Raw genomic sequence first — 14044 nt, forward strand, 5'->3', positions numbered from 1 at the left:
CTCAGAAAGCAGTTTTTGTTTTCTTCTTCAAAGCCATTGTACCTCATTGGCATTGAAGCTAGCTGTGGCTCTGATGATCATGAAGCAGAGGGTGAGAACACTGAGGAGGCCAAAACTGACCATGATAAACCACTCTTGACCTCTGTGGCTTTATAATAAGCTTTAAAGTCAGGAAGTAAGTGTAAGTCCTCCCACTTCCTTCTTCCTTTTTTGGATGCTTTTGGCTATTCAAGGCCCCTTTTCCTTCCAAATAAAGTTAATAACTATCCTATGTCTGCAAAGTAGGTTATTGGAATTTTGACTGGTATTGCATTGAATCTGTAGAACAATTTGGTTAGAATTGACATCTTAATGATATTTAGCCTTCCTATCCATGAACACAGAGTATCTTTCCACCTATTTTGGTCTTCTTTGATTTCTTTTAGCAATGTTTTGTAGTTTTCTTTGTACAGGTTCTTTACATCCTTGGTTAAGTTTATTCTTAGATACTTGATTCTTTTAGTTGCTATTGTGAATGGAATTTTTTCTTAATTGCTTCCTTGGTTAGGTCATTACTAGTGTAAAGAAACAGTACTGATTTTTGTGCATTAATCTTGTATCCCACCACTTTGCTGAATCTGTTTACTAGCTCAAGTAGCTTTGCAGTAGATTTCTCAGGATTTTCCAAATATAGGATCATGTCATCTGCAAATAAGGAGAGTTTTACTTTTCCTTTCCAGTTTGGATGCCTTTTTTTTTCTTTTTCTTGCCTAATTGCTTTAGCTAAAACTTTTAGCACAATGTTGAATAACAGTGGTGAGAGTGGGCATTCTTGTCTCATTCCTGATCTTAGGGGAAAGGGTTTCAGTCTCTCATTTTTTAGTACAATGCTGGCTATGGGTTTTTCATATATGTCCATTATCATCTTATGGAAGTTTCCTTTGATTCCTCCCTTTTGAAGTGTTTTTATCAAGAGAGGCCACTGAATTTTGTCAAATGCCTTTTTCCTCATCAATTGAGATGATCATGTGATTTTTTCCTTTCAATTTGTTAATGTGTTTTATTACATTGAATGATTTTCTTGTGTTGAACCACCTTTGCATGACTGGAATAAACCTCACTTGATTGTGGTATATGATTATTTAATATTCTGTTGGATTTGGTTTTCAGGTATTCTTTTGAGAATTTTTCCATGTTTATTCATTAGAGAGTTTGGGTCTGTAGTTTTCCTTTCTTGCAGTATCTTTATCAGGTTTTGGTATTTGCTTCTTAGAATGAGTTAGGTAGTATGCCCTTTTCTTCAATTTTTTAGAAGAGTTTGAGCAGGAATCGTATTAGTTCTTCTTGGAGTGCTTGGTAAAATTCCCCCTTTGAAACTATCTGGCCCTGAATTTTTCTTTGTAGGGAAATTTTTGATTACTGATTGAATCACTTTACTTGTGATTGGTTGGTTGAGGTCTTCTATTTCTTCTCAAGTCAGTATAGGTTGTTCATGCATTTCTGGGAAATTTTCCATTTCATCTATATTTCTAGTTTGTTGGCATACAGTTTTTCATAGTATCCTCTTATGATTTTTTTTTTATTTCTTTGGGGTTCATTGTAATGACTACCCTCTCATTTCTGATTTTATTTATTTGCATCTTCTCTCTTTTTTTTAACTTTGTCAGTCTAGCTAAGGGTTTGCGAATCCTGTTGATCTCAAAGATCCAACTTTTGGTTTTATTTATTCTCTCTATTGCTGTTGTTCTCCAGTTCATTTATTTCTGCTTTAGTCTTTGTTATTTTTTTATGATATTTTTATTGTAGAATATAACATGTATACATAGAAGTGATAACTTTCCAAGGGAAATTTAAGAAGTAGTTAGATAATAAATTTCAAAGCATATTATAGGTTACAGTTCCACAGTTTCAATAATTTCCTTATTGTGAAATATAGCACATATACAAAAAAGATATTATCTTTCAAAGTATGCTTTAACAAGTAGTTATATATGCCATTTCTTTTCTTCTACTTGATTTAGGATTAGTCTGCTGTTCTTTCTCTAGTTTCCTCAGTTGTTCAGCTAGGTTGTTGGTTTTAGCTCTTTCCTCCTTTTTAATGTAGGCATTTAGGACAATAACTTTCCCTCTCAGCACTGCCTTAGCTGCATCCCATTAGTTGTGTTCTCATTTTCATTCAGCTCCAGATATTTACTGATTTTTCTTGCAATTTCTTCTTTGACCCACTGATTTATTTAAGAGTGTGGTTGTTTAACCTCCATATATTTGTGAAAATTCTGGTTTTTTGATGGTTATTGATGTCCAGCTTTATTTCATTAAGATCAGAGAAAGTGCTTTGAAAATTTTCAAACTTTTAAAAAAATTATTAGGACCTGCTTTGCTACACAGCATCTGATCTATCCTGGAGAATGGTCCCTGAGAACTTGAGAAGAATGTATATCCTGGTGTTTGGGGATGTAACAATCTATAAATGTCTGTTAGAACTAACTCATTTATCATATTTTTTAGGTTCTCTACTTCCTTATTGATCCTCTGTCAGGTTGTTCTATCTATAGAAGAGAGTGGTGTGTTGAAGCCTCCCACTATTACTGCAGAAATGTCTATTGCTTCCTTCAGTTTTGCCAGTGCTTGCCTCATGTATTCTGGAGCTCTCTGATTGGGTGCATAAACATTTATGATTGTTATTTCTTCTTGGTGAATTGTCCCTTTTAATAATATATAGTGACACTCCTTGTTTCTTATGACATCTTTACATTTAAAGGCTATTTTGTCTGCTATTAGTATAGCTATCCCTGCTTTCTTTGGTTACTACTTGCATAGAAAATCTTTTTCCATCCTTTAACTTTCAATCTGTTTCTACTTTGAGTCTGAGATGAGTCTCTTGTAAACAGCATATGGATGGATCATATTTTTAAATCCAGTTTGCCTATCTGTGTCTTTTAATTGGGGAGTTTAATCTGTTAACATTCAAAGTTATGACAGTAAAGTCAGTTCTTGATACAACTGTCTTATCCTTTGAGTTTTTATTTGTCAGATGTATTTTTCTCTCTCTTTTTATCCTTTAAGTTACCCTTACTAGTACTCTTCAACTCTGTGTCCTCCTCCTGACCTCTCTCAGTCAACAGAACTCCTTTTAGTATTTCTTGTAGGGCAGATCTCTTGTTAACAAATTCTCTCAGCATTTATTTGTGAAAATTTTAAACTCTCCCTCACTTTTGAAGGACAACTTTGCTGAATACAGAAATCCTGGCTGATGTGCCAGTTTGGATGTATTATGTACGCCAAAACGCCATGTTCTTTGATGCAATTTTGTGGGGGCAAATGTATTAGTGTTGATTAGGTTGGAATTCTTTGATTGAGAGTTTCCATGGAGATGTGACTCAATCAACTGTGAGTGAAATGTTTGATTGGATAATTTCTATGGAGATGTTACCCCACCCATTCAGGGCAGGTGTTAATTGTATCACTGGAGTCACATAAAGAGTTCACAGATAGAAGAACTTCAGAGTGGCTGTGAGTGAGATTTTTGGAGAGCAGCTTAGAGAGACATTTTGAAGATGGCCATTGAAAGCTGATACTGACATTTTGGAGAACTCTACTTTGAAACACAACCTGGGAGCAAGTAGATGCCAGCCTTGTGCCTTCCCAGCTAACAGAGGTTTTCCAGATGCCAATGGCCTTTCTCCAGTGAAGGTACCCTATTGTTGATGCCCTACCTTGGACACTTAATTGGCCTTAAGACTGTAACTTTGTAACTAAATAAATCCCCTTGATAAAAGCCAATCCATTTCTGGTGTTTTGCATAATAGCAGCATTAGCAAACCAGAACAGCTGGCAATTTTTTCCTTTCAGAATCTGAAACATACTGTACCACTGCCTTCTTGCCTTTGTGGTGCCCAATAAGTACTTAGCACTTAGTCTTTTGTGGCTTCCCTTATATGCAGTGATTCACTATTTTCTTGCTGCTTTCAGGACTCCTTCTCTTCATCATTTGACAGTCTGATTAGTATGTATCTTTGGGTGGGTCTATTTGGATTTATTCTATTTGGAGTTCATTTGGAGTCTTTCATTTACATATTTATGACTTTTATAAGGGTTGGGAAGTTTTCCCCAATTATCTCCTCAAATAATCTTCCTAGCCCTTTACTCTTCTCTTTTCCTTCTTGGACACCAATGATTCTTATATTTGTGCACTTCATGTTGTCAATCATTTCTGAGATCCAATTTAAATTTTTCCATCTGTTTCACCATTTGTTCTTTTGTGCATTCAAGTTCAGTTGTCTATCCTCTAGTTCACTTATTCTTTCTCTGCCTTTCATATCTGCTGTGTGTGTCCATATATATAGTTTTGTTTCAATTCAATTTCATTGAGATGTATTCACATACCATAAAGTCATCCCTGGTGTACAATCAATTGTTCACAGCATCATTATAGAGTTGTGCATTCATCACCACATTCAAGTTTTTAACATTCTCATTACCATACACAAAAAAGAATAGGAATGAAAGTTAAAGTCAAAAAGAGCACCCAAAACATCACATCCCCCCATCCCTCCCTATTATTCATTTACCTATTGTCCTCATTTTTCTAGTAATCTGTCCAAACACTGTATTAAGGGAGTGGGAGCCACAAAGTTTTGATAATCACAGTCACATTGTGTAAACTCTATAGTTATACAATCTTCTTCAAGAATCAAGGCTACCGACTTGCAGTTCAGCAGTTTCAGGTATTCCCTCCTAGCTATTCCAATATACTAAAGACTAAGAAGGGATATCTATATAATGCATTAGAATAACCTCCAGAATGACATCTAGACTATATTTGAGATCTCTCAGCCACTGAAACTTTATTTTGTTTCATTTCTCTTCCCCCTTTTGGTCCAAGAATGTTTTCTCAATCCGACAATGCCAGAGCCAAGCTCCCCCGCAAAGCAGTCCCACATTGCCAGGGATATCCACCCCCCTGGGAGTCACATCCCACTCAGCAGAGAAGGCAGCAAATTTAACCACAGATAGAGAGAGAGGCCACATCTGAGCAACAAAGAGGTTCTCTGGGGGTGTTTCTTAGGCACAGTTTTAAGTAGGCTTAGCCTCTCCCTTGTAGTAACAAACTTCATAAGGGCAAGTCCCAAGATCAAGGGCTTGGTCTTCTAATTTGGTAGCCCCCAATGCTTATGAGAATATCATTAATTCCCCAGGTGGAGAAATTTAATATTTACACATTTTTCCCCAGACCCTCAAGGAGGCATTACAAATATATTTTTATTCTCTGCCAGAATTATTCTGGGATGTATTGGGGCTTCACACTAACTTGCACAAACCAACCAGACTCACTCCCCAATCAATGCTCCATGTAATTATGTTGTTTGAATAAAGTGACTATACACTTCAAATTATATAATGTGTTACAAAAAAATACAGATTTTTCACATAATAAACATCTCTTCCTTTGGTCCACACAGATGATGAAGCTTCAAAAACACCATCAATATCATCCTTTCCCCTTCAGTCTGATTTACCTTAGTCCTAACCAAGTCCATTTCATTCATATCTCTAATTGAAGTTAGACCTCTTCTTTCAGACTCTTTAACATTTGCTGTATGGGGTAATGCTTACATTCCTAGCTTCCAGACTCTGGCTCTGAGTCTCAGGTGTCACATAGATACCCAAAGTTCCAGACACTGAACAGGTTATACCCAAAGAGCTTAGCATCTCAGAATTTAGAAATAACCATTACAACTCAGGAATAGATGTAACTGCTGTAAGAGCTTACAATCTAGGAACCTTTACAATAAGCCTTCCCCTGATAAACTTTGCTCTTAGACTCAATTCTCAGAGTTTGCACGTTATATTTAGTCCATATTAGTGAGGCATTATAGCATTTTTCTTTTCATTTCTGGTTTATTTCACTCAACATAGTGTCCTCAATGTCCACTCACCTCACAACTTCACTCCTTCTTGTAGCAACTCAATATTCCATTCACAGTTTGCCATTCCATTTATCAGTCAATGTACCCTTAGGTTACCTCCATCCACTGCAAGTCATGAATACTGACACCATAAATGCCACTGTGCAAATGTACCTTCATGTCCTTCTTTTCATTTCTTTCAAGTGTATACACAATAACCAAGTTGCAGGACCATATGGCAACCCCATGCTTAGCTTCCTGTGGAACCACCACACTGCCCTCCAGATGGGCTGCACCATTCTACTTCCCCACCAGTGGTGATTAGGTATATCCCTTTCTCCACATTTTCTCCAGCACTTGTATCCCTCTTTATTTTTACATGATTTTATTCACACACAATACATTCCATTCTAAGTAAACAATCAATGGTTCCCTGTTTGATCACATAGTTATGCATTCACCACCATTATCTATAAAAGGACACTTCCATTTCTTCCACAAAGAAAGAGGAAGAGGCAAAAAAAATGGAAAAAGGAAAAAGAAAAAGAAATAAAGAAGTGGCAACTAAAAAGCAACAAAAGAAAAAATAAAATTAAAATTAAACACAATAAAAAGTCAGACAACACCACCAACCCCAAGAGTGCCTTACCCCTCACTTATATCACCCTCTTATAGACATTTAACTTTGGGATACTGCCTTTGTTACAATTAGTGGAAGCATATTACAATGTTACTGTTAACTATAAACTCTAGTTTGCATTGATTGTATTTTTTTCTCGAATACCACCCCATTTATAACACCTTGCAAAGTTGATGTTCATTTGTTCTCCCACATGTAAAAACATATTTGTATATTTAATCACAGTCATTGACCACTTTAGGTTTCACTAAGTTATATAGTCCCAGTCTTTATCTTCTATACTTCCCCTTGTCATCCTACATACCCCTAACCTTCCTCCCTCAACCTTACTCACAGTCATCTTTGTTCAGTGTACTTACATTATTGCACTACCATCACCCAATATTGTGCTCCAAACCTCTCTCTCCTGCCTTTTCCTATCTTTAGTGCTCCCTTTAATATTTCCTGTACAACAGGTATCTTGTTCACAAACTCTCTCACTGTCTGTCTGAGAATATTTTAAACTCTCCCTTATTTTTGAAGGACAGCTTTGCTGGATATAGAATTCTTGGTTGGCAGTTCCTCTCCTTCAGTATCTTAAATATATTATACCACTGCCTTCTTTCCTCTGTGGTTTCTGCAGAGAAATCTGCACATAGTCTTATTGAGCTTTCCTTGTATGTGATGGATCACTTTTCTCTTGCTGCTTTCAGAATTATCTCATTGTCTTTCATATTTGATAATCTGATCATTAAGTGTCTTGGTGTAGATATATTTAGATCTATCCTGTTTGGTGTGCACTGCGCTTCTTGGATCAATAATTTTATGTCATTCTTAAGAGATGGGAAATTTTCAGTGATTATTTCCTCCATTATTGTTTCTGCCCCTTTTCCCTTCTCTTCTCCTTCTGGGACACCTATGACATGTCCATTCATGTATTTCATGTTGTCACACAATTTCCTACAATGCTGCTCATATTTTTCCATTCTTTTCCCTATCTGTTCTTTTGTGTGTAGGATTTCAGATGTCCTGTCTTCCAGTTCATGAATCTTTTCTTCTGCCTCTTCAAATCTGCTGTTGTATGTCTCCACTGTGTTTTTTTTTTATCTCTTATATTGTGCCTTTCATTCCCATAAATTCTGCAAATTGTTTTTTCACACTTTCGAGTTCTTTCTTATGCTTACCCAATGTCTTCTTTATATCCTTAATCTCTTTTGTCATATCTTCCCTCAACTTGTTGATTTGATTTTTGGATTGATTTAGAAGATTTGTTTGATTAATAATTAGTTGTTTCAATTCCTGTATCTTAGTTGAAGTGAAAGTTTGATCCTTTGACTGGGCCATATATTCATTTTCCTTAAGGTGACTCAAAATCTTTTGCTGTCTAGGTATCTGGTTTCCTTGATTACCCCAATCAGATTTTCCCAGACCAGATGGGCCCACGTCTCAGGAAGAAGTGGTAATCAGTACCAAGTTTCTCTGAGGAGCAGATTTTCCAACTTTCCCATGAGGCCTCTAGACTCTGCTTTTCCTATCCTGCCCAGTAGGTGGTGTTTGTCAGCCTGCAGCTCCCACCAGCATAAAGAGTTATGGTCCCTTTAATTCACAGTGGATCCTGTCCTGGCCAAGGGCTGAGGGTGTCAGAAGCCACACTTAAGTTGTTTCTGGCCCCCCACCCCCAAGCTCTGGGGTCTGAGTTCTCTGAGGGAGGGCTGCTATTTCAGCTTGGCCCTGCCCCACTTTTTCTTAGGGAAGATACATCCTCAAAGGAGTTGTCCTCATTTGAATTCCTCCTTTGTCTCTCTGACTCTTTTAACGCCACCCCTGCCTAGTTCAGCACTGACAATCAAAAATGCCTAAGGCTTTCTCTAATGAGCTGCTTAGAATGAGAGGGGGAAAAAAGGAAAAAGAGCAAAAGTCCCTTCTCAGCACCAGCCCCCAGTCCCTCAGTTTCACCACTCAACTTGTGTTTGTACCCAGTTCTCCGTGTCCCTTTTCTTATGACACAGCCATTTTCCAGTATTATGAGCTCATCCAGAATACTGTAAGTATTTTTTCTCTTCAGCCCTTCCTTCTTTCTGCCAGGAGGAACCTCAGATTCCTGCTTGCTCAGGGATTATCTGTGCTCATAGTCCGTATTCAATCATCCAAATTTGTTAAATTAAAACCACAATTGGGAGTTTTCTTGAGCTACATTCCTTGCTCCTGGCAGGGACTGCTTCTTTCTCCCACAGCAAAGTTTTACAATCCAGCCTGCCGTGCCATGGGGAGGGGAGGATGCTGGCTCCACAGTTTTACTTACAGGTTTTATGCTGTGATTTCAGCCATTCCACCCATTCCTTACTGGTGTACGATGTGTGAACAGTCACAGATATCCCCCAACAGTTGTTCCAGACTATTTACTAGTTGTTCCTGGCTGTTTACTAGTTGCTCTAAAGGACTAACTAAATTCTACACCTCTCTATACCACCATCATGCCCCACCTCTTTAATATATTTTTAATTTGTCTACAGTATCTTTCATTCCCATAAGATGTGCTATTTTTCTGTTTATTCTTTCAACTTATTTTTTATGCTCTTCTAGTGTCTTCTTGGTATTCTTTATCTCTTTAGCCAACTCATGGAAATTATTTAGGAGATCTGTATGAACATCTTTGATTAGTTGTTCCAAATTCTGTGTCTCCTTCAGTTTTTTAATTTGGTCATTTGACTTGCTCATATCTTCTTGCTTCTTCATGTGCTTTGTGATTTTTTCCTGATTTCTTGGCATTTGATTATCTTGAAAAGGTTATTTTGAAAGTTGATTTCCCTTGCTTGTCTAAGATTTTGTAGTCACTTGGGTTTGCATTAAATGTCTCTCTTTGCACTTGGTTTGTCAGTAATTCCCAGTCAAAAAAGGGCTGAGGCCTCAGACAGGAGATTCAATCCTTTTTGGAAGACCATTAGGGGCTTGGCAGAAAAGCAGTTTGCCAGGCTGCACTTTCCCTATCTTTCCAGAACATGATGTGCTTGGGCCACCTCTTCCCCACAATCCTGCCTCCCCCTGACTGTGGCAGCCCTCTGGGCAGGGACCCCAGGGAACAATCCAGTTAAGGCCACAGTTCTCCATATGCACTGGAAGCTTCCAACTCTGGGGGAAGGAAGTGGGCACTGTGCACTTTGGCTGAGACCCTGCCTTTGGACACAATGTGTCTGGTGATTTCCAGGTTCCCACATGGAAAGACCTTGGGCTGAGGAACTGAGATGTTCTACTTCCCAAGCCAGCAGCTGGCTAAGGAGTTTTCTGCTATAGACCAATGCCAATGGGCCTGGGATAGGGTTTAGAGAAGCTCTGAAAAGCCATGCAATTTCCCTGCACTTTTCAGCCTGCCCAGCAGATGATGCTGTTCAGGGACTTAATCACCCTCAGAAGCTGTTTACTCCTGGAACCCAGGCTGCATCTGACTAGATGGGACTGAAACTGTGGGGTTCCTGTGCACTCAATTCACTGGCCAAAATATGGCTCAAGGTGGGGCTGTTTCCCCCATTTTACTTGCAGCAGAGGACTTCCCCAGCTGCCCCAGTTGCAGCTGTCCCCCAGGCAAGGATCAGACCACCTGCCACTGTTTCCCTCAATAGTGGAGGATGGGCACTAGGACCCAGGACTGGAAACACAGTCTCTGTCTACGTTTTCTCAGACTCATCCCTCACTGACCTCCCCTGAAATGTCCTCCCTTGTCCCACAGGCCCCCACACAGTTGATTTGGGTATTTTCTGCCTGGCTACTTTCTGCTTTTAAAGAAGATTTTGCAGTTCCCTCCCTAATCCTCCATTTTGGAAATTCCTCCTTGTTGCCCTTTAGTTTTCCACCCTCCCCCACAGCCTAAGTCCTGCTGTGGCTCCCTGTGAGCTTGGGTCTCTGTGTCTGGATATAGGTGGGGGTCTCTCTCACTGCTGTGAGAGACTTGATAGTCTGTGTCCCCAGCCAGAGGTGGGAGGGATCCGGCTGCTGTTTCTCTGCACTTTCTGAGCTGTGCGGGACTGAGTGAGGTGGACGGGAGAGGACCAGTTGGTCCGGGATGGAAGTTTCCTACCTGATACTTTTCTGTTTCTTCGATTCAGCATTTGTGAGTTCCTTCTCCAGTCTCTACCTTCTTCCAGAGTTCTGAACAAGTGAGAATTGTCGTTTTTTTTCACCGAATCTCTGGGGAGAAGTTTTCAGCAGCTGTTTACATCTCCAGGTTGATGACATCTGAGTTTACGTTTGAAGTGTTATGTATCCATGGAGATCATGGTTGCCAAACTGTGGACCTGGAGTGTTGATAAGCAGCTGTGAGTCTCGTATCTGCCAAAAGATCTCAGCTGCCTTAAGAGAATGGCTTCTTTCTTTCCTGTGTTCTCTGTTGCAGTTTAAACATGTATTTTATTCATTTTTGAATGCTCTAAGTGCACGTTACATCATTTAAAAGGCACAATAGGGTAATGAATGAAAATATTTCTCCTATTCCTAGGCATAGCCACCATTACTAGTTTCGTATGTTATTTCAGATATATCTGAAATGTATATGTGTTCCTTATTTTTATTTTTATATGCAGCATGTTAAACACATGCTTTTTTATTATCAAAAATAAGCCTGCTTAATTCTTTTTTCAAGTCTGCAAAAAGTCTTTTGTCTTGATGTACTATAACTTTTTTGTTTGTTTGTTATACTTCAATAAAAGTTTATTTTAAAAAATGGCTATATCTTTAGAAAGAAAATGTTACCCAGCAAAACTTCCTTCAAAGATGAGGCAACATGCAGACACTCAGGCAAAGGAACCTTGTAGGCCCTTTTTAAAAACACATATTTATTTATTAATTAGAAAAGTTGTAATGGTGTACTATAATTTTTTAACCACTGCCTCTAAATAATTAGTTCCAAACTTTTGCTGTTATCAACAATTCTATAACAAATATTAAATACATCGTTTTACACAACTGTGAATATATATATGCAATATATCCAAAGAATGCTTTCAGTTGTTATTTTGGCAGATATCCCCAAAATTCCCTCCACGGAAGTTGTTTTAGATACTTCAGCTGAAATGTATGCAAGGATTATTTCCTCACATGCTCACCAGCATAGTATGCCATCACACTTTTGATCTTTGCAAATATGAGAAAAATTCTATGTCGGTATGATTTGAATTTGCATTTCTTTTTATTATGAATAAGGCAAAATAATGAAAAATCGCATTTCACATGCTTAAGAACCAGTTGTACTTCTTTTTCTGTAAACCATACCTATCCTTTGCTATCTTTATTTTGCATTCTTAGGCTTTCCTTGTTGATTGTAGAGATTCTTTTTATAATAAAGAATGTAGCTCTTTGTGAAGTGAGTTACAATTATTTTTCTATTTTTTTCATTAATTTTTTTACTTTATTATGCTGATTGAATTTTTTTTTATATATTTTGGATCAAAATTACCAATTTTTTTCATGCGCCTTCAGGATTTTTGAGTCACTTGTATAAAGATTATTTAAAAATCAAACCTCTCCTGTATTTTCTTCTAGTACCTTTATGATTTACTTTCTGTTTTTATTTTTAATTTATTTTTTTGAATTATCAGAATTAATTTTCTTATAAATTTTGAAGTATAGATCCGAACTTCATTTAGGCCAGAAGGCCATCCAGTTGTCCCAACCACAAAATCAAATAATCTAACTTTTCTCTACTGATTTCAATGGCCACCTTTATCTTATAGTAACTGCACAATGATATTTGTATCTATTTTTATATCAGCAATTCTCAACTGGAGGTGGGTTAAGGCTTTACTCCTCAGGGACAATTGGCAATATCTGGAGCATTTTTGATTGTTAAAACTGGTGGATAGATTCCAGCCATCAAGGTGGGCAGAGGCACTCCAGGGCTTCAACCCTGCACAGAAGCTTTAAGAAACAAACAAGAGAGGCTGCCCACCTGAGCCGGGACGCACCTCCATGCTCTTCGCGGCTTCCATCCCCGGGGCCAATGCTCACCTCCCAGTCCTCACACGCACCATGATGAAGAAAGACAAGAAGTCCTTAAAGAGAGCCTGGCTGAGTGGAAGCTCTTTGTCTACAACCTGACCACCAAAAAGTTTCTGGGGCGTACCGCCAAGAGCTGGGGTTTGATCTTGCTCTTCTATCTAGTCTTCTATGGGTTCCTGGCTGCACTCTTCACATTCACAATGTGGGTTATGCTTCAGATTTTGAATGATGAAGTAGGTCTCATCACTACCTGACTTTGAAACATATTACAAAGCTGCAGTGGTCAAAACATCATGGCACTGACATAAGGATAGATATACCAACCAATGGAATCAAATTGAGTGTTCAGAAATAGACCCCTCACGTCTATAGACAATTCACCTTTGGTAAGGCACTCAAGCCTTACTAGGAAGTGCAGGACTTATGGTTTATCCAAAACCATTTACTGCATTGGAATGTACAGTTTATCTGATTCAGGTTCCTATAAAGCATACATTGAAGACCTTACTAATTTTCTAGAGCCATATGATTTAGAAGAACAGAAGAATTTTGCAGTCTGTCCTGAGGGAGCACTTTTTGAACAGAATGGCCCAGATTTTCACACGTCAGTTTCCTGTTCACTTACTTGAAGAATGAAGTGGTATGAGAGACCCTGATTTTGGCTGTTCCAAAGGAAAACCTTGTAGTTCTTGTGAAAATGAACAGAATAATTGGATTAAAGCCTGAAGGAGAACCAAGGATAATGTGTGTTCCTAAGGACGGAAACACTGCAGTTTTATCAACTTATCCTCACAGTGGAATTGTAGACTTAAAATATTTTCCATATTATGGAAAAAGATTGCATGTGGGATATTTACAGCCAGTAGTTTTTGTCCAGCCAGTCTTTAGCTCTAACAGTACCAAGAAAGAGATGACAGTTGTGTGCAAGATTGATGGGTCACCCAACCTAAAAAGCCAGGATGATCGCGACAGATTTCTGGGACAAGGTGTGTTCAAATCACAGTGAATGCATAGTATTAGTAGGATATTTCCACAGAGTAAATTTCATGCTGTCTTGTCTTCATTCAGTATCAGTTGGACATGCCATTCTAGAATTATGAGACCACCTTGAAGAAAGGTGTGGTGGTACATGACACTGGGGTAACATCATAATGTGCTTCCAGATCATGATGTTCAATGTCCTCCAAAGTAACTGCCTGTTGCCTCTGCTGCCCTTTGAACCAATGTAAAGATGCCATATTGGGGACTGGTAAATACCTGATCCAGAACATGTAGAATGGGAGTCTTGTCCTGTTTTTATGTGGCTTGTCAGGTGTCTAAAGCTTAATGTGCTGTGCTCTGTAAATATTGTATGGATTTAACACCGGTTAACTGTTGCATTTTGATGCCAACAAGTTTTAGGGATAAAATGATAAAAGAATAAATGGTACCTGACCAACATCAAGTGACTTTATAGCTGCAACAAATGTGGTTGTGTGGAGATCCTGAGGCTCTGTATGTTGAGGAGGAAAAAAGAAAATAAAAATTGATTTGAAAGTGTGAAAAAAAA

General features: G+C 38.3%; 1 pseudogene; it reads left to right on the top strand.

Annotated features, from left to right (window-relative positions):
• Window positions 1–12525: 12525 nt before the first annotated feature.
• On the top strand, window positions 12526–13501 carry LOC119537231 (annotated as a pseudogene).
• The last annotated feature ends 543 nt before the right edge of the window (window positions 13502–14044 follow it).

Source organism: Choloepus didactylus, chromosome 6 (genome assembly GCF_015220235.1).
Source record: "Choloepus didactylus isolate mChoDid1 chromosome 6, mChoDid1.pri, whole genome shotgun sequence".
Lineage (NCBI taxonomy): Eukaryota > Metazoa > Chordata > Mammalia > Pilosa > Megalonychidae > Choloepus > Choloepus didactylus.